The sequence below is a fragment of the Mustela lutreola genome, chromosome 17 (assembly GCF_030435805.1).
Source record: "Mustela lutreola isolate mMusLut2 chromosome 17, mMusLut2.pri, whole genome shotgun sequence".
NCBI classification, from domain to species: domain Eukaryota; kingdom Metazoa; phylum Chordata; class Mammalia; order Carnivora; family Mustelidae; genus Mustela; species Mustela lutreola.
The window spans coordinates 8,767,527-8,788,129 of record NC_081306.1 but is presented as its reverse complement, the minus strand read 5'-3'; the positions used below and the strand labels follow the sequence as shown (position 1 = coordinate 8,788,129).

The 20,603-nt window shown below is 44.2% G+C and overlaps 1 protein-coding gene across 1 annotated transcript in view; it reads left to right on the top strand.

The window, feature by feature from the left end:
- The window catches only part of IQCK (IQ motif containing K), a 101,947-nt gene that overhangs the window by 80,320 nt on the left and 1,024 nt on the right, over positions 1-20,603 (top strand). The gene's annotated exons all lie outside the window — the stretch shown is intronic.

Genomic DNA, 20,603 nt, shown 5'->3' with positions numbered 1-20,603 from the left:
GCTTCCTTTCAGTCGGTCCGTGGACTGGTAGGCTGAGGGAAAAGTCTGGAATTCATGCTTTCCAAAAGCTCGAAAGGCATTCAACACAGAAACGAAGGCCACACTATGAGAAGAAATGAAGAAGGGATGCCTGCTCCACCATGGCTGGAACCTGGAAAACATTATGCAAAGTGCAAAGAATCAGACATCAAAAAGACCACATATTATGTGATTTCATTTATATGAAATATCCAGGACAGGCAAATCCACAGAGACAGAAAGTAGATCAGTGGCTGCAAAGGGCTGGGGGAATGGAGGGGAATCACAAAAGGGTATGGGGTTTCGTTTTGGGCTGAGGAATAGTAAAATTGATTGTGGTGGTGATTACACACTTCTGTGACTCTACTGAAAACCATTGAGTTGTGTGCTTTAAATGGGTGAATTGTGTGGTATGTGATTCATATTTCAATAAAAGTGCTACAAAAAGAATTAAAATGAAGGCCCAGACCACCTCGTACCCAATCGGATGGATACTATCAAAAAATCCCCCAAAAGATAATATGTGTTTGTGAGGATATGGAGAATTGGATCCTTATGCATTGTTAGTAGGAATGTAAAATGGTAAAATAGCCAAAGTCGTTCCTGAAAAAAACTTAAAAAGGAATCACTGTATGATTCAGCAATTCCACTTCTGGTGATGTACCCAGAAGAACTGAAACCAGAGTCTTGAAGGGATATTTGTGCACCGAATTCATAGCAGCTTTCTTCACAACAGCCAAAAGATGGAAGCACCCTAAGTGTCTATCTGTAAACGAATGGATAAGGAAAATGTGGTCTATATATACAGTGAAATAGCATTCCGCTTTGAAAGGGAAGGAAGTTCTGACACCTGCTATAACATGGATGAATCTTGACAGCATTGCGCTGAGTGAAATAAGCCAGTCACAAAAAGACAAAGACCATATGACTCCACTTATAGGAGGTAGAGTAGTCAAATTCTAGAGACGGAAAGTAGAACAGTGGTTGCCAGGGGCTGAGCAAAGGGGAGAATGGGGAGTTCGTGTCTAATAGGCACAGGGTTTCAGTTTTTGCAGGAAGAGAACAATTGTGGGTATGAGTGGTCGTGATGGTTGCACAACAATATGGAGACACGGGGCGCCTGGGTGGCTCAGTGGGTTAAGCCTCTACCTTCGGCTCAGGTCATGATCTCGGGGTCTCAGGATTGAGCTCCGCATCAGGCTCTCTGCTAAGCAGAGAGCCTTCTTCTCCCTCTCTCTCTGCCTGCCTCTCTGCCTACTTGTGATCTCTCTCTCTGTCAAATAAATAAATAAAATATTTTTAAAAAACAATATGAAGACACTTATTACCACTGAATTGTATGCCTAAAAATGGTTAAGATGGTAAATTTTATGTATATTTTACCACATAAAAAACTGAGAGGAAAAAGGGACACCTGGGTGATTCAGTGGGTTAAGCATCTGACTCTTGATTTCAGCTCAGGTCATGATCTCAGGGTCATAGGTCAAGACCCACCTTGGGCTCCTCACTCAGTGGGGAGTCTGCTTGAGATTCTCTCTCTCCCTCTGCCCACCCCCCCTCAAATCAGAAAATGAATCTTTTAAAAAGGAACCGAGAGGAAAAAATGAAGGCTCAGGTGCCAAATATCCTCATGGCTAATGCTCTTTCACCTCTTAATGTCACCTCTACTTAATATCACCTCCTTAGTGAGTCCTTCCTGACCATCTCTTGCTTCCCCACCTCTCTGCCCTGCTTGTCCGCATCCAACATGTCCTCTACAGAGTGATTCAAAAAGAGTTGACCATTTCTAGACTTGTCTTACAACATGCTGTAGCTGGTGGGCATCAAGACCTTGGTGTGGGGTCCACCCCTTCTTTGCAGCCTCGCAGGAGTAAAGAAACAAGTCACAGCTGCCCTTCAAGCTGTGACTAAGGATCTAGAGGAAACGGACTCCAGGATGGCTGGGCGCCATATTTCCTGTGTGTGTTACATGGAGCTGCATATACGTTGGAGTTAACTGTACTAGTTCCTTTACAAATTGTCTTTGACTACATGATACACATAACTTATAATTTTTCCAAGTGTTTAATTCTTTTGAGTCACCCAAGATTTTTAAGATTTACTTTGTTTATTGCCTGTGTAACCATACAATATAAATTTGCTAATAGCAGGGACTTTCTATTTTTCCTTCCTGTTTTGTTCACTGCTCTATCCCTAGCACCTAGAACGGTGTCCAGCACATGGTAGATGCTCAAGAAATATTTGTTGATTAATGAATGAATCTGTGTCTCATAATCCCTTTCCAAAATTATCTAGCTTGGTAAGCTCTCCCAAGGACAAGTAAATGGAACTGTTTCCAAGCAAGCAAGCAACCACACGCAGACAAAGGGAAGACATAGGCTTACACATAATATATAAAGGGACAAAGAGAAAAGTCTACTAGAATATAACCCTAAAATGTTAATAGTGATAATTTTTTACATTTTTCTGTTTGTTCTAGTAATCTCTACACCCAACATGGGGTTCAAATGCACAACCCTGAAATCAAGAGTCACATGGTTTTCCGACTGAGCCAGCCAGGCACCCCAGTATGGTGATTATTTCTAAGTAGTAGTAATGCTGGAGATTGATGGGTTGATTGATTTCTGCCTGGGTTTTTTTCCCCCCCCTAAAATAGAAATACAGGTGATTATTTTCCTTTTTTGATTATTTATGTCTTCTAAAATGATAACACAGATTGTTCATATCCACTGTGCGCTTACTATGAGGTAAACACTTTTCGAAGTGTTTCCTTAATAGGGACTCTGTCCTCACAGCAGCCCTGTGAAGCAGGTACTACTGTGGTCTCCGTTTTATAGATGAAGAAACTGAGGCACAAAGAGGTTGAGCAATGTACCGAGGGCCCCACAGCAAAGAAGTAGCAAAGCCAGGCACTTCTTGGACTCTGGCAGATTCCAGAGTCCTTCCTCTTCCCCACTTCGTTATGCTGCAATGCACAGATGTTATTTATGGGGTTCAAATGCTCAGGAGAAATCTGTTGGTGTTTGGTTTCATACAAAGTCCATCAGGATCCAACCTCTGATTAAGTCGCTGAGGACAAGAAGCACATGTCCCTCTATGCCTGTTAGCCTAGTTTAAAGGGCAGTGGTCCCACCCGCGTAACTGTCCCGCCTTCTCCCTCTGAGCACCAGTCCAGCCCAGTTGACACATGGTATTCGCCCTTAGGATCTAAATTTAGGATCTGAGTAGCTAAAGTGTCTTGCCAATTTCCAGATCCAACTCTCATTAGTCCAGGACATGGAAAATTTTCAAGGTAAAGAGCTATGGAAGCTAGATGTTAAGAAGGGCAAGCTGATTCCTTTTAAACTAATTTAAAAACTGTCCCCTTATCGAAGTAATACATTCTCATGGTGAAACTACAAAAAGCATCAAGAGATCAGAAAAAGCTACCCACCAATGCTGTTACGAATCCTTTGGCATATAAAAAAAACTTTTTAAAAAAGATGTTATTTATTTATTTGATGGAGAGAGCCAGAAAGCACAGGGGGGCAGGGAGGAAGGCCGGGGGGTGGGGGGAGGGCAGAGGGAGAGGAAGAAGTAGGCTCCCCGCTGAGCAGGGAGACCCATGCCATGCGGGGACTGTGGGTCTCGCATCCCAAGCCCCTGGGACCATGAATTGAGCTGAACAGACAGCCACCTAACCAACAGAACCACTCAGGTGCCCCTAGAAAAACTTTTTTTAAAAGTGCCTTATTTTGGGGACGCCTGGGTGGCTCAGTTGGTTAAGCGGCTGCCTTCGGCTCAGGTCATGATCCCGGCGTCCTGGGATCGAGTCCCACATCGGGCTCCTTGCTTGGCGGGGAGCCTGCTTCTCCCTCTGCCTCTGCCTGCCACTCTGTCTGCCTGTGTTTGCTCTCGCTTCTCTCTCTATGACAAATAAATAAATAAAATTTAAAAAAAAAAAAAAGTGCCTTATTTTGTCCCATCCAAGTAGGAGGGAGGTAGCAGAAGCTGAGTCTTACGTAATATCCTCCCGTTGCCATGTGCGTCGGAGTTACCCTCATTTGCTTTTCGTGGCTTCTAGAGACTAGTCTCTTAAGAGGTTTCAAAGTGACGTTTGAAGCTGTCCAGAGAGAGCAGCTCGCTAATGATGGCAAAAAAAAAAAAAAAAAAAAAAAAAAAAAAAAAAAAAAAATCCAGGCCTTGGAGTCCCAAGACGTACCTTCAAACCCTGCTTGGAAGCTTCCTAGCTGTGTGTCTTTGAGCAAGGCACTTAACCTTTCTGATCTCCCATCTTCTAACTGTGAAATGAAATTAACACCCCTCTAAAAGTCCAGCTGAGAGGTCATTTGAATGAAAAGACTTGAGCTCACACTTAGCTGCAGATTCTCACTGGCTCTGTGACCTTGAGCAAGTTACTGAACCTCTCTGTGGTTTAGTTTCTTCATCTGTACGATGGAAATAATAAAAGTACTTCCCTCACTGGATCCCAAAGGGACCTGTATGAGACAGTGGGTGAAACATGCTTACCCTAATGCCTCATTCATGTTAGGTGCCCAGTAATGATCAGTGACTACTGTAAACCATACAACTTTTGAAGCTTATTAGAGCTATTTGCCCACTGTGGATGGTGAAATCAATTAGTGGGTTGCCACAGCATTTAAAAAATAAAAGGGTAGGGGCTCTGGGTGGCTCGGTCAGTTGAGTGTCTGATTCTTGATTTTGGCTCAGGACCTGAGATCCAGCCCCGTGGTGGGGCTCTGAGCTCAGCGTGGAGTCTGCCTGGGATTCTCTCCCCTTCTCCCTCTGCCCTTCCCCCTCTTTGTGCTCTCTATCTCTCAGTAAAATAAATCATAAAATCTTTAAAAAATAAAAGTAGATCTAGAAAATGTTAGTATGCATTGCTTATAGTAAGGGGTGTTCATTTGTGAACGTTTAGTTTCAGGTGTGTGTGTTTGCCTACTATAAAAGCAATGGAGGGGTGCCTGGGTGGCTCAGTGGGAGAGAGAGGGAGGGGGAAGCAGGCTCCCCGCCAAGCAGAGAGCCCAATGCGGGGCTCGATCCCAGCAGCCTGGGATCATGACCCGAGCCGAAGGCAGAAGCTTTAACCCACTGAGCCACCCAGGCGCCCCAGAGATGACCACTATTGAGAGGTCCTGTTTCTTTCTTAAAAACAGCTTTATTGAGATATAATTCATATGTCATACAACTCAAAGTGTACAAGACAGTGGCTTTTAGTATTTTTACAGAATTTGCAACCATGACTGCGATCAATTTTAGCATCTTTTCGTCACGTCACAAGAAACCCTTAGCCATGACTGCCAAGAGCCCCCTTCCTCCCAGCCCCAGACAACTGCTAATCTACTTCCTGTCTCTGCAGAGTTGCCCTCATGACTGGTTTATTTCACTCAGCACAATGTTTTCAAGAACCATCCATGTCGTAGCATTTATCTATACTTCATTTCTTTTTATGGCTTGTATTAGTTAGCTTAGGCTGCCTTAACAACATACCGCAGACTAGGCGGCTTGAACAACAGACATTTTCCCACGGCACTGGAGGGGGGCAGTTGGAGATCAGGGTGCCAAGGGCGACGCGGGCAGGGTCTGGTGAGAGCTCTTCTACAGGCTTGCGGCTGCTGCCTCCCAGCTGCTACCTCGCACAGTGGAGGGAGAGCTCTGTATCTCTTCCTCTCCTTAGGACTGGTACCAGTTTTATGAGATTAGGGCTCCACCCTTATGACCTCATTAACTTTGATCACCTCCTTAAAGGTCTTATTTCCAATACAGTCACTTGAGGGGAGATCACCATTCAGCTCATAACATAACAGTAACATTCCATGGTATGGATATATCACATCTCATTGACCTCTTCGTCGGTTGATGGACATTTGACTCATTTCCATTAGGGGGCTACCATGAACATTTCATGCACTGGTTTTGTGCGAACACGCAATTTCATTTCTTTTGGGTATAGACGTAAGAGTGGAATTGCCGGGTCATATGGTAACCCTAGATTCAACTGTTTGAGGAACTGCCAGACTGTATTCAGAGGGGTTAAACCATTTTACATTCCCACCAGCAATGGATGAGAGTTCCAGTTTTTGCACATCCTTGCCAACACTCTTTATTATCTGTCTGTTGGATTCTAGCCATCCTAGGGGGTGTGAAGTGGTATCCCGTTGTGGTTCGATTTATGTTTCCCTGATGCCTAATGATGTTGAGCATCTTTTCATGTGCTTATTGGCCATTTGTGTATCTTTTTTTGGAGAAATGCCTATTCAGATCCTTTGCCTTTTTAAACTGGATTATCATTTTATTGTTGAACTGCAAGAGTTCCTTGTATATTCTAGTCACGTTTCTTTTTAGACACATACTCTGCAGTTTTGTGGGCTGTCTTTTCATTTCTTGGTGTCTTAAAGCACTAGAGTTTTCAATTTTGATAACGTACATGTATTTTTTCATTTGTTGCTTCTGCCCTTGGTATCATATCTAGGAAACCATGGCCCAATCTGAGATCGTGGAGATTTATTTATTTTTTTTTTTTCTAAGAGTTGCTTGATTCAAGTTGTTTCCTTTAAGTCTTTGACCCATTTTGAGTTGATTTTTGTATATGGCCTAAGGGAAGGGTCCAACTCCATCCTTTTCCATGTGGCTGTGCTGGCACCCAGCAACGCTCGTTAAACAGACTCTTCTTTCCCCGTTGAAGTGATCTTGGCACTTCTGTTGAAAATTGGTTGAACATGAACGTAAGGGTTTCTGGACTTTCAATTCTTTCTGTTGATCTATATGTCTATTCTTATGCTAGGACCACACAGTCTCCATCACCGTAGCTTTATAGTAAGATTTTAATTCATGAAATTTTAATATTCTTTATTTTTTGGATACTGTTTTTGGAAATTCTGGGAGCTGTGTATCTCCAGTTGTCATCTTTATTGTCAATGTTTTTGAAAATGCAACTTTAACTTTACATCAGTGAAATCAAACTCCATAACAATTATTTTCATGTCTCCCTAACTCTACGTTGTGAACATCCTTCTATATTGTAAACTTATTTTACATATTCTTAGCACATAATTTAGTTTTTTTCCTACCAGACACTTGTTTCTGAACTTCACCATTGTAAATATTGACGCCATGGCTGCCTTGATTCCTAAAACAGTGTAATATTTGAATATTGAAGATATTCTTACATATTGAAAACCTCAATCTTTTCATTCAAACATTGAGATGATTTCCCTAAAAGCAGTAGAAGAGGCACAAATAAGAGTCAAATCTTACATTTGCAACTTAAAAAATCCACTAACCTTTCTGAATCTCGATGTTCTCACCTGAAAAATTCAGATAATAATAATAGGGTTCTTGTGAAGATTAAAGGAATGTAGGAATATAAAGTGTAGCACACATATGACTCAATAAATAGTACTTATAGTTACTTTCTATGTTTTTATTTTTTAAGTAGACTCCATGCCCTGTGTGGAGCCCAACATGAGGCTTGAACTCACTACACTGAGATCAAGAGTCAGATGTTTAACCGACTGAGCCACCTCGGTGCTCCTATGTAATAATAATAATAATTATTATTGTTTTCATCATTGTTGTTATTGTTGCTAGCTATATTAAAAGTTTCAGAATGTCGCTGAAATGGAGATGATAGGCTGACGCTCATGTCTTTCCTATCAGCCTGGGAATTGCGATCATAATGAAGACCTAAGGGGCGCCCAGCTGGCTCAGTTGGTGGGACATGCAACTCTTGATCTTGGGGTTTTGAGTTTGAGTTCCACATTGGGTGTAGAGATTACTTTAAAAAATTTAAGAAGACTCTATTTTTTTAAAAAATAAAGAGTAGACATTAAATATTCCCTACATCAACCAAAGACCAGTGTTTTAAATATCATGTACCAAATTGATGTCTTCATTCCTAAATCTTTGTATGTATTTCAGATTAGTTTCTTAGAATCATTTCTCAGCAACAGCCATGAGATGGTCTGATTCCATTTGTGTAGCTATGGAAGATATTGTTTACATATTAAAAACACTTATCTTTTAATTAAAACATGGATTAGCTCCAAGAGAGCAATGGCTCTGTCTGGCATGTGCACCATTTTATGTCCAGCATCAACCAACACACAGTAGATGCTGACAAAAGAATGCAAAAAAGGAAAGCAGCAGGCTGCCAATATATTTTGTTGCTTTGGATTACTTTGTAGAGGCAGCAGGGGTTAAAGGGGTTTAGCCCAGGAAAGCAAGCACACAGCAGTTTGAACCACAATGAGAGCTACCTTTTTTTTTTTTTTTGAAGATTTTATTTATTTATTTATTTGTGAGGGAGCAAGAATGAGAGAGATCACAGAGGGAGAGGAAGAGGGAAAAGCTGACTCACCGCTGAGCAGGGAGCCAGATGCAGGGCTTGATCCCAGGACCCGGAAATCACAACCTAAGCCAAAAGGCAGAAGGTTAACCTACTGAACCACCCAGACGCCCCAAGAACTACCCTTTATGATTATGCACCTGCTGCATCTGTTTTGTCAGTCATTCTTCTGGTGGATTTTTGTATGTGACCTCAGTTAATATATTTAAATATGAAGATTACCTGTGCAGTAAGATCCATGGAGAACCCAGTGCTACAGGCAAGGAAACAGAAGCTTCAAAAGGCTTAATGACTGGGCCTAAGGTGTGCTGGTAGTAAGTGCTGGTAGTAAGTGCCCAAATGCAAACATTTACTTCTCTGATACTAAAGTCTGGGTATTTTTTTCCCCAGGAAAGATGTGTGTCCTTTTGTGTCCTAGAGGCTGAGAGAGAGGGTGGTTGGGGCTTACAGAAGGAAGCTAGCGTACAATTTCTTAATTAGATCAACAAATATTGATTGAGAACCTGCCCTGGGGGTGGACTGGACACTTCCAAGTGCTGGGGAGACAATGGATACCATATACCAGCACCTTCCTCTCCTGGAAACCCCAAATCTAGTGGGGGAAGCAGACACTATTCCAGTAATCACACAAGTACTTGATTATAGACTGTGATGACTGCTTCAGAGATGTTCAGGGTGCCACCAGAGATTAGCTGGGGAATTTGACTAGGTTCCTGCAAGGCTGAGATCAGAAGTAAACTAGGAATTAACTAGATGTCAGGGTCAGGGAGGGCTTTCCAGGATGAGAAAAAGACCTAAGTAAGGACCTTGAGCCTGGAAGAAGAAGGCCTGTGTGGCAAAAGCAGTACGCAGGGTGACGGGGCAGCGGGGAGAGAGCAGTGACCTCACAGACCCTATTAAAGACAGTGGCCTTGATCCTGAGGGCAGCAGGGAGCCTTTAAAGAGTCCTAGCTGAGCAGTGGCGGCATCAGATGGGCTATCTCGAAGGATGGATGTGGCCGCAAGTGGGAGACAAATTAGGTGACCAGTTGGCAGTGGGAATGGACGGAGGTAGATGCATTTAGGAGACATTTATGGGTTAAGAATGACGTAGGTGTTATGAGTAATCCTTTCCAAAATGCGGTTTTGTTTGGAGGTAAATATGTTTCTCACCAGTATCCACAGTCAGAAACATTCACATTTTCTTTTCCGTATTTTTCCTACTGGGAAGAATCCTGTGGTTGAAACACTTGGTTTGTGAATTCCCAACCCCTTTCTGAACATTGATAAGTTTGGTTTCTTAGTCCTTGGAGTTTCTTGACTTGAGCTCTGTCTGCTCGGGGTTCTGGACCAAGCACTAAGATTATGAGTGAATACCACCCCAGTCCCTCAGTACAGATCGAAATGATTTCTCAATTAGTTATTAAATTGTTACACTTGTAAAGGAACTGCTTAAAAATAAACTGGAGGATTTGTTTCCTTTTCGCTTAAAGGCAACATTTAATATACGAGCTTCTACCAGTCTGAACTGGATGAGACTGTTTATACCCAGGCTAATTCAAAATGCTTGGGATATTTCTAAAGGTTCAGTCTTGGCAGCGGCAGCTGAGAATGCAGAGATAAATAAAAAAGTCACAAGACGCGGCTGATGGGGTTCGCCTGTTCATTCACACCCATGAGTCACTGGGCTTTTGGAGACACTGGATTTTGAAGGGCAGCCTAGTGCATGGTGGTGGGGTAATCAGCTGTGCTGAAACTCCAGTCTTGATGCAATTCAGCTAAATGGACCTACCCTCAGAAACAGATGTGGAGAGAAAATGCTTATACAGATATAGACATACGAATAGCACATAAAGCTTATCCACAAGACTTAAAGAAAATGCATTTAAATATCTGTTCGAAAATAGCATATTTTCCAGTTTTTCTACAGACACTCTGTTACTTGTATGATTAAAAAATAGTTTCATTGAGGGAATCCTGGGTGCTCAGTTGGTTGGGTGTCTGCCTTTGGCTCAGGTCATGATCCTGGGGTCCTGGGATGGAGCCCTGCACCAGGCTCCCTGCTCAGTGGAGAGTCTGCTTCTTCTTCCCCCTCTGCTGCTCCCTCTTCCCGCCACCACTTGTATGTGCTCTCTTAAGTAAATAAATAAAAGATTTTTTTAAAAAGAAGCAATGTCATTGAGGGGTGCCGGCTGGCTTGGTCAGTAGAACAGGCAACTCTTGATCTCGGGTTGTGAGTTGGGTGTAGAGATGACTCAAAAATAACACCTTAAAAAAAAAAAAAAGAATTTTGCAGCACCTGGGTGGTTCAGGCAGTTAAGCATTTGCCTTTCGCTCAGGTCATAATCCCAGGGTCCTGGAATCGAGCCCCACATCAAGCTCCCTGTTCAGCGGGGAGCCTGCTTCTCCCTCTCCCTCTGCCACACCCTCTGCTTGTGCTCTCTCTCTCTCTCCCTCTGTCAAATAAAAAAATAAAATCTCACCCCCCAAAAAGAATTTTATTGAGCACCTGCTATGTGTCAGGTCATCTCATCTGATCCTTCATGCCCCTGAGAGGAAGCTGTTATTATCCCAGAAGGAGCTGAGGCTTCCAAGGGCTTCAGAGACTTGCTCAGGTCACCCAGTTGGTAAATGATGGTAGGGTTCTGGTTCCAGAAGGTGTGATCTGAGCAACTCCACTCTGCTCCCATGCCTCTGTCACTGGTTTTGCCTTGGTGGTTCCCTTCTCCCATCGGGGCCTCACTTATAAAAAAAAACAAGCCTTTTATTAAATATCTCCCTTTCTAGGACTCCAGATCCTTTTCAGGGTCAAAATTTGATAATCCCCATGTTTCGGTCTCAATATAACCAATGTTGTCGCTTCCAGCACCAAATGTCCCCACTTAAAACACTGCCTCCAAGGAAACTTCACTGAGTTTACTGAAGTAACACTGTTTAGAAGTCAGCAATAAGTCTTAATTATTGCACATTCAAGACTGTTAAATTCTCCCCAGTGCCTTGTGGCTTCCAAGGCTCAACTTTCCTTAAAATGATGCAGCTCAACATCTGACACTGTCAAAAAAGGGAGATAAACTTAATCAGACTACTGACCTTTACTGCTTGAATGTCAACATACGTTTCTTTTTAGACAAAAAGGCTTCCACCATTTATTCTCCCACTGGGGGGACATGGAGTTATATTCGTAGATTTTTTTTTTACACTTTTTTTTGTGTTCTTCCAATTTTCTATTATGCCTGTGTTTTGTTTTTATAGTGGAAGAATACTCTGATTTTTAAAAGTCAGTCCAGTAAAGTAGAAGAGAAATAAAATCTTGGTAATATATATTGTATATCCCATGCCTTCTTAATTGGAAAGTATGGAAGTTGACTATAAACTCCACTAGATGATTCTCGGTCAGGATCAGGGACCCCAATTCTTACTTTGTAGTGCTATGACTTGATGGTGTAGACCATGGATTTTGATCTCAGATAGACCAGGTTTAGAATCTTGGCATGACAATTTACTTAGCTTTATGACCCCGGGCAAGTTGCTTAGTGTGTCTGAGTCTTAGTTTCCTCATTATTAAAATGGAAATAATGATTACATCTACCTCCCAGAGTGGCTGGGGAGATTGAATGAGATGATAAATGAACATAGTGCCCAGCATTCCGTTAATGCAAGTTTCTTGATTAATTATGTGATATTGTTAATATTCTGTTGCAATCCTCCACACACACCCCCCCCCCCAGGGACTGATGAGGTACCTAAGACTTCTGGCCCTGGCTCTGAATTAAAAAGTCCTTGGATCTTTATTCTCTTCCTCCTTGTTTTCCAATTTATTTTATTTTATTTTAGTTTGTCTTTGAAGTGAAACTCACAGGCCGTAGGATATACTAGTCTCCAGTGAACTTCTATGTGTGTATACCCCGGCATAACCACCACCCAGATCAAGATAAAGACATATCCAGCCCCTCTGCGGGCTCTCTCATGCCCCTCTCCAGCTGGCAGCCCCCAACCCCAAGGCAAACTCTATTATGACTCCTAAAACCATAGAAGAGTTTTGCTTATTCTCAAACTTCGTATAAATGAAAAACACAGGGTGAACTCCTTTGTGCCTGCTGAGCATTAAGTCTGGAAGATTCAGCCAGATTGTTGAGCATAACAGTCGTTTGCTCTTTTTCACTGATGCACAGTATTCTTTCTAATGAATCTCATTACAGCTTGTATATCTGTTCACTTTACTGATGAACGCTTGAGTTTTACCCAGTTTTTGGCTATTCTGAAAAATACTGCTATTATGAATGTCTTTGTATATGTTTTCTGGCTCACTTCAGTTAGACTACCGGGAGTGGAATTGATGGGTCTGGGAGTATATATAATATTTAATTTTAGGGGATACTGCCAAGTCCTTTTCTAAAGTGGTTGCACCATTTCCCATTCCCACCAGTGGTACCTGAGCTTTCCAGTTGCTCTGAGTCCCTGCTAACCCTTGATATGCTGAGTCTCTTTCATTGTAACCACCCGGGTGGGGGGATGTGCGCTAGCTATCTCGTCATGCCTTTAATTTCCATGACATCTAACGATGTTGCACACTGTGTAATGTGATCATCCGCCATTGGGACACACCGTTGCGTTCCTCAATTCAGTTATACTCTTGGGATATCTGATAGCTGCGGTTGCCAGAATGAGGTTTACAGAATGAGCACACATGTTCTGGGAGAGGTTGCAGAGGTTCTCCTGGGACCAACATGGCAGAGTTTGGGGCACACACAAGCCATCTACGCTGGTTTCTGCTAACTTTCAAGTTCTTAACTCTTTGATAGTGAGCTTGCAAGAGAAATAACTTGCAGATGAGTGACATGCTGTGAATTTTTAAAAATGCTAAGTGAACTCTCTAGCAGCATTTCAGCTGGTATTTCTACAGTCCATGTTGGAGAAAAAAAAGTCACATTAGTTGAGTATCCACTACGTGCCGGACCTAGCACTAGGCACTTTAATTACATTATCCTCTTGGAGCACCTGGGTGGTGAATTTGGTTAGCTGTCGGACTTTTGGTTTCAGCTCAGGTAGTGATCTCAGGGTCGTGAGATCAAGCCCTGCGTGGGGCTCTACGCTGAGCACGTGTGTGCTTAAGACTCGCTTTCCCTCGCCCTCTGCACCTTCCCCAACTCGTGCACCCGCGGGCGCACTCTCTTTTTCTCTCTCTGAAATAAATAAGTAAATATTTTAAAAATTTTTTTTTCTAGGGGCGCGGGGGTGGCTCAGTGGGTTAAAGCCTCTGCCTTCGGCTTGGGTCATGATCCTAGGGTGTTGGGATCAAGCCCCACATCAGGCTTTCTGCTCAACAGGGAGCCTGCTAACCCCCACTCCTCTTCCTGCCTCTCTGCCTGCTTGTGATCTCTATCTGTCAGATAAATAAATAAAATCCTTAAAAAACTTTTTTTTTTCTAAAGATTTTATTTATTTACTCGAGAGAGACAGCACAAATGGGGGAGAGGGGTTGAAGGAGAGGGAGAAATAGGCTGGATCCCAGGACCCGGAGCCCATGACCTGAGCTAAAGGCTGATGCTTACCCAACTGAGCCACCCAGGCGGCCCCTACCAAAATATATATTTTTTAAGATTTTATTTTTTTATTTGAGAGAGAGAGAGAGTGTGAAAGAGAGCATGAGAGGAGAGAAGGTCAGAGAGAGAAGCAGGCTCCCCATGGAGCTGGGAGCCCGATGTAGGACTCGATTCCAGGACTTCCAGATCATGACCTGAGCCTAAGGCAGTTGCTTAACCAACTGAGCCACTCAGGTACCCACCAAAAAAAAAAAAAACACCCATTTTAATGACATATTTTGGAAGGCCCCAACCAGGAGTAAATGTAAAATAGGAGTCATTTGTTCTCCAAAAAAATTTTTTTAGAAAGGGAGTTGGGAAAAAAGGGGCAGAGTAGAATGAGTGAAAGAAACTGGTTTCCACTTTTACCCTTTAGAAACATCATCCTGTTTGGCTTCCAGACCAACAGACAGAGCCTTGGTGTCCCCCTTGGAGACAATGTTAACCTTTGGTATTGAGCAATTTTAAAATCTGCATCGTCAAAATTTGCAGAAAATGTGCTTCACTGTATTCCGCTTGACATTTCTCCCTGTTCCTTCGAACTTGGCAAAAGCATCACTTTGTTTTAGTGACTTCATATGTTTTACCAAGTTTATAAATTGTCAGACACCTCTTCATTCCCCAATGATTGGATCATTCCCAATCACTGTTGGGCCTTTAGGTTGTCCCCAAGCTGTTTTTGTGGTAAGACAACACGGTAGTGAACACCTTTGTCTGCGAGTCTCGTTGTGGCATCTTTGAGTATGGAAATCTTCATCTACTGGTGAGAGACACTGTAAGACCATGACCTTGCAGGGGTTAAAGGCACAAATGCAGGAGCCAGAGAGCCCATGGTGTGACCACGGGCAAGCCACATAACCCGTGGGCCTCGGTCTCCCTGTCTGTCAGACTGGGGAGAATCATGGCACTTAGCTCACCATCACTTCATATGTGTGAAGGGCTCGAACAGTGCCACAGAAGTGTCTGCTTGTATTATTTACCTCGAATCCTAGCAACTGGGGGGCTAGTTAATGCTTTTTGAGTTTTCTTGGGGCACCTGGGTGGCTCAGTCGTTAAGTGTCTGCCTTCAGCTCAGGTCATGACTTCTCCCTGTGCTGTGTGCGCATCTCTTGGCTCTTGTAATCCCCTGTTTATTTTTCTGCTTCCCCCTCTGGACTGTGAGCTCCTGGAGATCCAAGACTACGCCCTAAAGATAATAATAATAGGTCATGTTTACTGAGTGCCTAACTCAGGCCCGGACTCCGTGTCAAGCACCGGGCAGGCCTTGTCTGTCTTGCTCTCCCAGCACCATCTCGCACCTGGGCCCTCGGGAGACAGGTGCTGAGTGCTGGCGGAGCCGTAGCGTGCGCTTTCCCAAACCCGTCACATCAAAGGGATCACTCAGAGCACGAGGTGGGGGATGTTGAGTGCCAGGATTCACTCCTGGAATCTGCTTCTCAAGGTCCAGAGCAGCCCAGGGATCTGTCCCAGGCGATGCTTCGTTCTGAGGCCACATCTGGGCAACCCGAGTGAGAGGCTGCATGACCCCTTGGTCCCTGAATTTCCCGTGTCTCAAGCCTTAGGCAGTTTCTCCCAACTGTCCGGAATTCTCGGCCTGGTCACTGACTGGAACAGGAGAGAAGCAGGGCGACTGAGAGGAGGAAAACCCTAGCAAGTCTCATTAGTATGCAGAGCCTTTCTTGTCACACTGCCTTTAATTGAAGCTGAAGGGCTGGCTCCTGTCTCTGGGATTTTCCACTCTCCAGCCCTTCCGGAACTGGCTGTGCGCCAGCCTGCTGAGGGGGACAAGGACGGTGCAGGGGCTCGGAGGCGTCTGTCTGTTGGTGTTGGAGGCCAACCGTGATGACGTCCCTAAACTAAAATGGAAACCAGGTTCTTTCGCTCAGTCATCGCCACCTTCTCCTCCCCTGCTGCCTCCTTCCAAGCTCCCTCCTTTTACCCACCTGAGGACCTACCTGTGCAAGGCTCTGTTCTGCCAAAATGAGGAAGAAAACCACCAAGGGGAGACTTTTATCTGTTTCTTAACTTTTAATCCCTGCGCATGGTTCCCATGGTTAAAAGACAGTACCCGTCTCCCTGCCTTATGGCTGGCTATGAGCATTCACTGGGGGTCTTGGAACCTGTCCCCCAAGGATAAGGGAGGACTACTGTGGAGGATGGACAGAAGGACATACCCAGCGTCCATCCCTTTTACACCCTCTGCTACAGCATTCACTTTGAGCTCTTAGCTGTTCCTCTCTGAATAGTTGTGATTTTCGATGTGATAGATATGATTTTAGACAGTATCTGATTTCCTGCTATGACAGATGAGGGCGAGTTCACTTATACCCCATCTCCACCCTCCCAAAGCAGTTAAATTGTTCTTTTCTGTTTATTAGTTGGCTTTGTCATTTCAAGTAACATACCATTTTTATTTCTTTTTACCTGTTTTTTGGGGGGTAGGGGAAAGATTCATACAATATTGACCACAATGCACATATAACTCTGGGGCAAGCACTCATGTATAACTACCATCCCAGTTAAGGAAATAGAATACTGTCAACACCTTTAAAGCTTCTTCTCCCCCAGTGAAGCCACTTATCCTGACTTTTGGGCTAATTGTTCTCTTGCCCTTTTTTTTTTTTTAAAAGATTTTATTTTTAAGTAATTTCTACACTCAACACGGGCTCGAATTTACAACCCTGAGATCAAGAGTCACATGCTCTACTGAGCCAGCCAGAGGCCCCGTTCTCTGGCCTCTTTTAGAGTTTTTCTCATCTTTAGAGGCACTCCTCGGTATTTAGATCTGCTGCAAATAGAATCGCACTATACGTATTACCCTGCACCTTCCACCTTTCCTTCAACGTGGGTGAGCGCATCTAAGGCAACAGGTGTAGCTGTGGTTTATTCACGTTCCCTGCTGTATACTCACCGTTCAGGCAGACCACGATTTGTTTATCCAGGCAGCTATTGATTGACATTTGGGTTCTTTGAAGCTTCCTGCTATCGCGGACATCTTAATCCACGTGGCTCAGACGTGTGTGCAAGGGTTTCCCTGGGGGGACAGCAAAAGGAGAGCAGTCGCTGCATTGTGGGGAGTGTGCATACTCAGTGTCACTGGATAATGCCACTTCCCCAGGGTGGGGACACCAGTGGAGAGGCCCCGCACTCCAGCAACTCTGACCTGACTGGCTGGGGTGGGCATTGAGGACGTTCAGATATCCCCAGGTGATTCCATCCTGGAGCTCCACATCCATCTTTATTTCCAGTCCATCAACTCTAGATAGTATTTTGATTTTTCAGTTTGGAGGAGTGGTCCTAGCCTCACTCTCTGCTCTCCTTTCTCAAGATGCTTGTGTAATAATTGGAAAAAGATAATAAGGGCTTTTTCCCCAGGCAAAGCCGAAGTATATGGGTGGCTAAGAGAGGTTATCAAGGCATGGGCAGGAATTGGTTGATACGGGGACAGAGGGGAGCAGGTGAATTCTTCCTTCAGGCAGGACTGAGGAACAACAGAAAACCCAAAGGCTGAATTCTTCCCAGCAGTCTTCCTTCCCTCTCTGGCTACTGGAAGCCTCTAGTGACTGTCTGCCAACTGTGGGCCAGAGAGGTCATCAAACTGCTTCCATTTTGAGACATGGAGGGGAACTCTAGGCTCTTCTGAACTGTAAGGGTCTTTATGGTCACTTTTTTTTTTTTTTTTTTTTAAGGGACTCCAAACCCAGTTTGGGTTTTTCAACACTGACTGAGCATTAGCAACATAGGGGAACTTTGAATACTGTTCAATACCCGGGCCTCAGACCAATTACATCAGAATGTCTAGGATGAGACCCAGGCACTAATAGGCTAGACGCAGCTCAGGTAATTCTTAAACACAACCAAGGTGGAGAACCAGCGGCAGCGGGTCAAACTCTGATGTATCCGTCATCCCTTGGGGGGGCTTGTTGACAACACAAACTGGCTGGGCTCCACTGCTGCTGATTCTTTAGGTGTGGGTGGAACTGTGGATTTGCGCTTCTTCTTCTTCTTCTTCTTCTTTTTTTTTTTTTTTTAAGGATTTTATTTATTTAAGAGAGAGAGAGAGATCACAAGTAGGCAGAGAGGCAGGCAGAGAGAGGGGGAAGCAGGCTCCCCACTGAGCAGGGAGTCTGATGCAGGGCTCGATCCCAGAACCCTGAGATCATGACCGGAGCCGAAGGCAGAGGCTTTAAACCACTGAACCACCCAGGCGCCCCTGGATTTGCACTTCTAACAGCTTCCCAGTGATGCTGGGAACAGTGCTGCTCCCCTTGACCCTGCCTAGAGCACTATCTTGCCCCTGAGGTTTTCCTGCATACCTCCCTGTCTGGACCGAGAGCAGCCCAGAACTGAGCTGTTCCATAGGGTGGAGCAGACCGCCTCCCAGCTCTGATGAGGCTGATAGCTTAAAATCGAATGTGGAAATTGACAAGGCCTACCAGTTGGGAATCTGCCATCCCCACTCAGTTGCTCAACTTTCCCATCCGGATCACATCATGGATCAGCAGGATCCTGGGAAAGCACCTGCAGAGGCATAGAGCATCCTTGGCTCTGAAGGACCATTGTCAATAGGATCTAGAGGCACATGGGATATTCACGGTGGTTACTTGGACAGCTTTTGTATGTATATGAAACAAAAAACGGTGTATACACTCAAAACAATTCTTTTTTTTTTTTTTTTTTAAAGATTTTATTTATTTGACACAGAGAGAGAGATCACAAGTAGGCAGAGAGGCAGGCAGATGGGGGAGGGGGAAGCAGGCTCCCTGCTGAGCAGAGCACCAGATGCAGGGCTGGATCCCAGGACCCTGAGACCATGACCTGAGCCAAAGGCAGAGGCTTCACCGGCTGAGCCACCCAGGCACCCCCCACTCAAAACAATTCTTTAAAATTTCCAGTGACCACAGGTTCTAAGTATTAAAAATACTTTTTCTAGTTTGAGTTATTAAGTCATTAGTAATGCACAAAGCCAAATAAATACACTTTAACTTTTGATAATTATTAAACACAGAAAACACGGGAAGGAGACTCTGGTGGACTGATTGCCTCCTTGTTTGCCACCTGGGGATTTTTTACACACTAGCCAGTGCCAGGACCAGGGGAGGTAGGAAAGGGAATCTATATAAACCCCACCAACCGCACGTCCACACTGTCCACAGCTGAGGACTTGGAGGGTGACTCTCTTTTTGAATAAACCATGACCAAATACCCTTCGAAAGCCCCAGCTTGAGGACTGCTGTGCTAGCCTGGGCTGCTGAAAGCTTTTCAGTCCACATCCAACAGGAAGTAACTGTGTTGCCCGTGATGGTGTCCCCACCTCAGTCCATGCTTGGGTCTGGTTGGATCAAAACCTGTGCCCTACACGCTAACAACACGCTTTCGGCTAGAACACTCCTCCCCATGTGTGATCAGAGCCTGTGACTTTACTCAGAAGAACCTTCAGGCATTAATGTCCAGGACAAGCACTTGGAACGCTAGAAACAAAAACTTCTTAAAAACAAGAGTCTTTCTTGGGGGCGCCTGGGCGACTCAGCTGGTTAAGCAACCAACTCTTGATTTCAGCTTAGGTCATGATCTTGAGGTCCTGAGATCAAGCCCTGCTTTTGGGCTCTGTGCTCAGCACGGAAGCTGCTAGAGATTCCTGATTCTCTCTCTCTCCCTACCTGAACCCCCCGACTTGCGCAAGCGCACGCTGTCCCTCCAATAATAAATAAAACCTTAAAAAAATTTTTTTTTAAATGAGAGGGTCTTTCTAAAGGGACTCCCCCTCCCCCCACCCTGGGGGACTGGTTTCCCTATTTTTCTAGGGAAGGGGCTTTTCCCTATTGGGACAATTTCCCTTACAAGTTGTGCTGTCCTGTGTTCTGCCAACTTTCCTGTTTAGCCGATGCAGGAAATCCCCCAGATCACATTCTTTTCCAGACCATGAAAGACTGGAAGAGATTCCCTTCTGACCTTGCATTCACCCCAGTGTTATCCTGAGATTTTAATTTTGGGTGGGTGGGGGAGCAAGGTGAGTGGTGACAGATTGGACGGAGTCAAGAGCCTGGAATGTGTCATCGTCTTCAGTAAAACTTCCTTTCTTCTGTTTCCCTGACCCGCAAAGAACACTTTTGACCTTCTACTGAACTAAATTAAGAATAGCTTGATGGACTTTGAAGGCATTATGCTAAATGAAATAAATCAGGTAAAGAAAGACAAATACTGTATGATCTCATTTATATGGGGAATCTAAACAAACAAACAAAAAAAAACAGAACAAAACCCAAACTCACAGGAAAAGAGATCAGACTCGTGGTTACCAGGGACGATATAAACCTCCAGTTACATGATAAATCAGCACTAGGGCTCTAATGTACAACAAAATGACTGCAGCTAACACTCCTGAATGATACATAGGAAAGTTGTGAAGAGAGTAGATCCCAAGCGTTCTCATCACAAGATTTTCTTGTTATTGGATCTGTGTGAGAAGGTGGGGGTCAGTGAACCCCATTGGAGTAAATGTTTGACCATATATGTAAATCAAACCATCTTGCTATCTGCCTTAAAATTATACAGCGGTGTATGTCGATTATTTTTCAATAAAACTGGGGGACAAAAAGAATAGCCATGAACATTACATGGTTGAAGCTTTCGACTCTGTCCTTGGAACACAGTGGCCCCGCGTTCTTCCCCGGTAG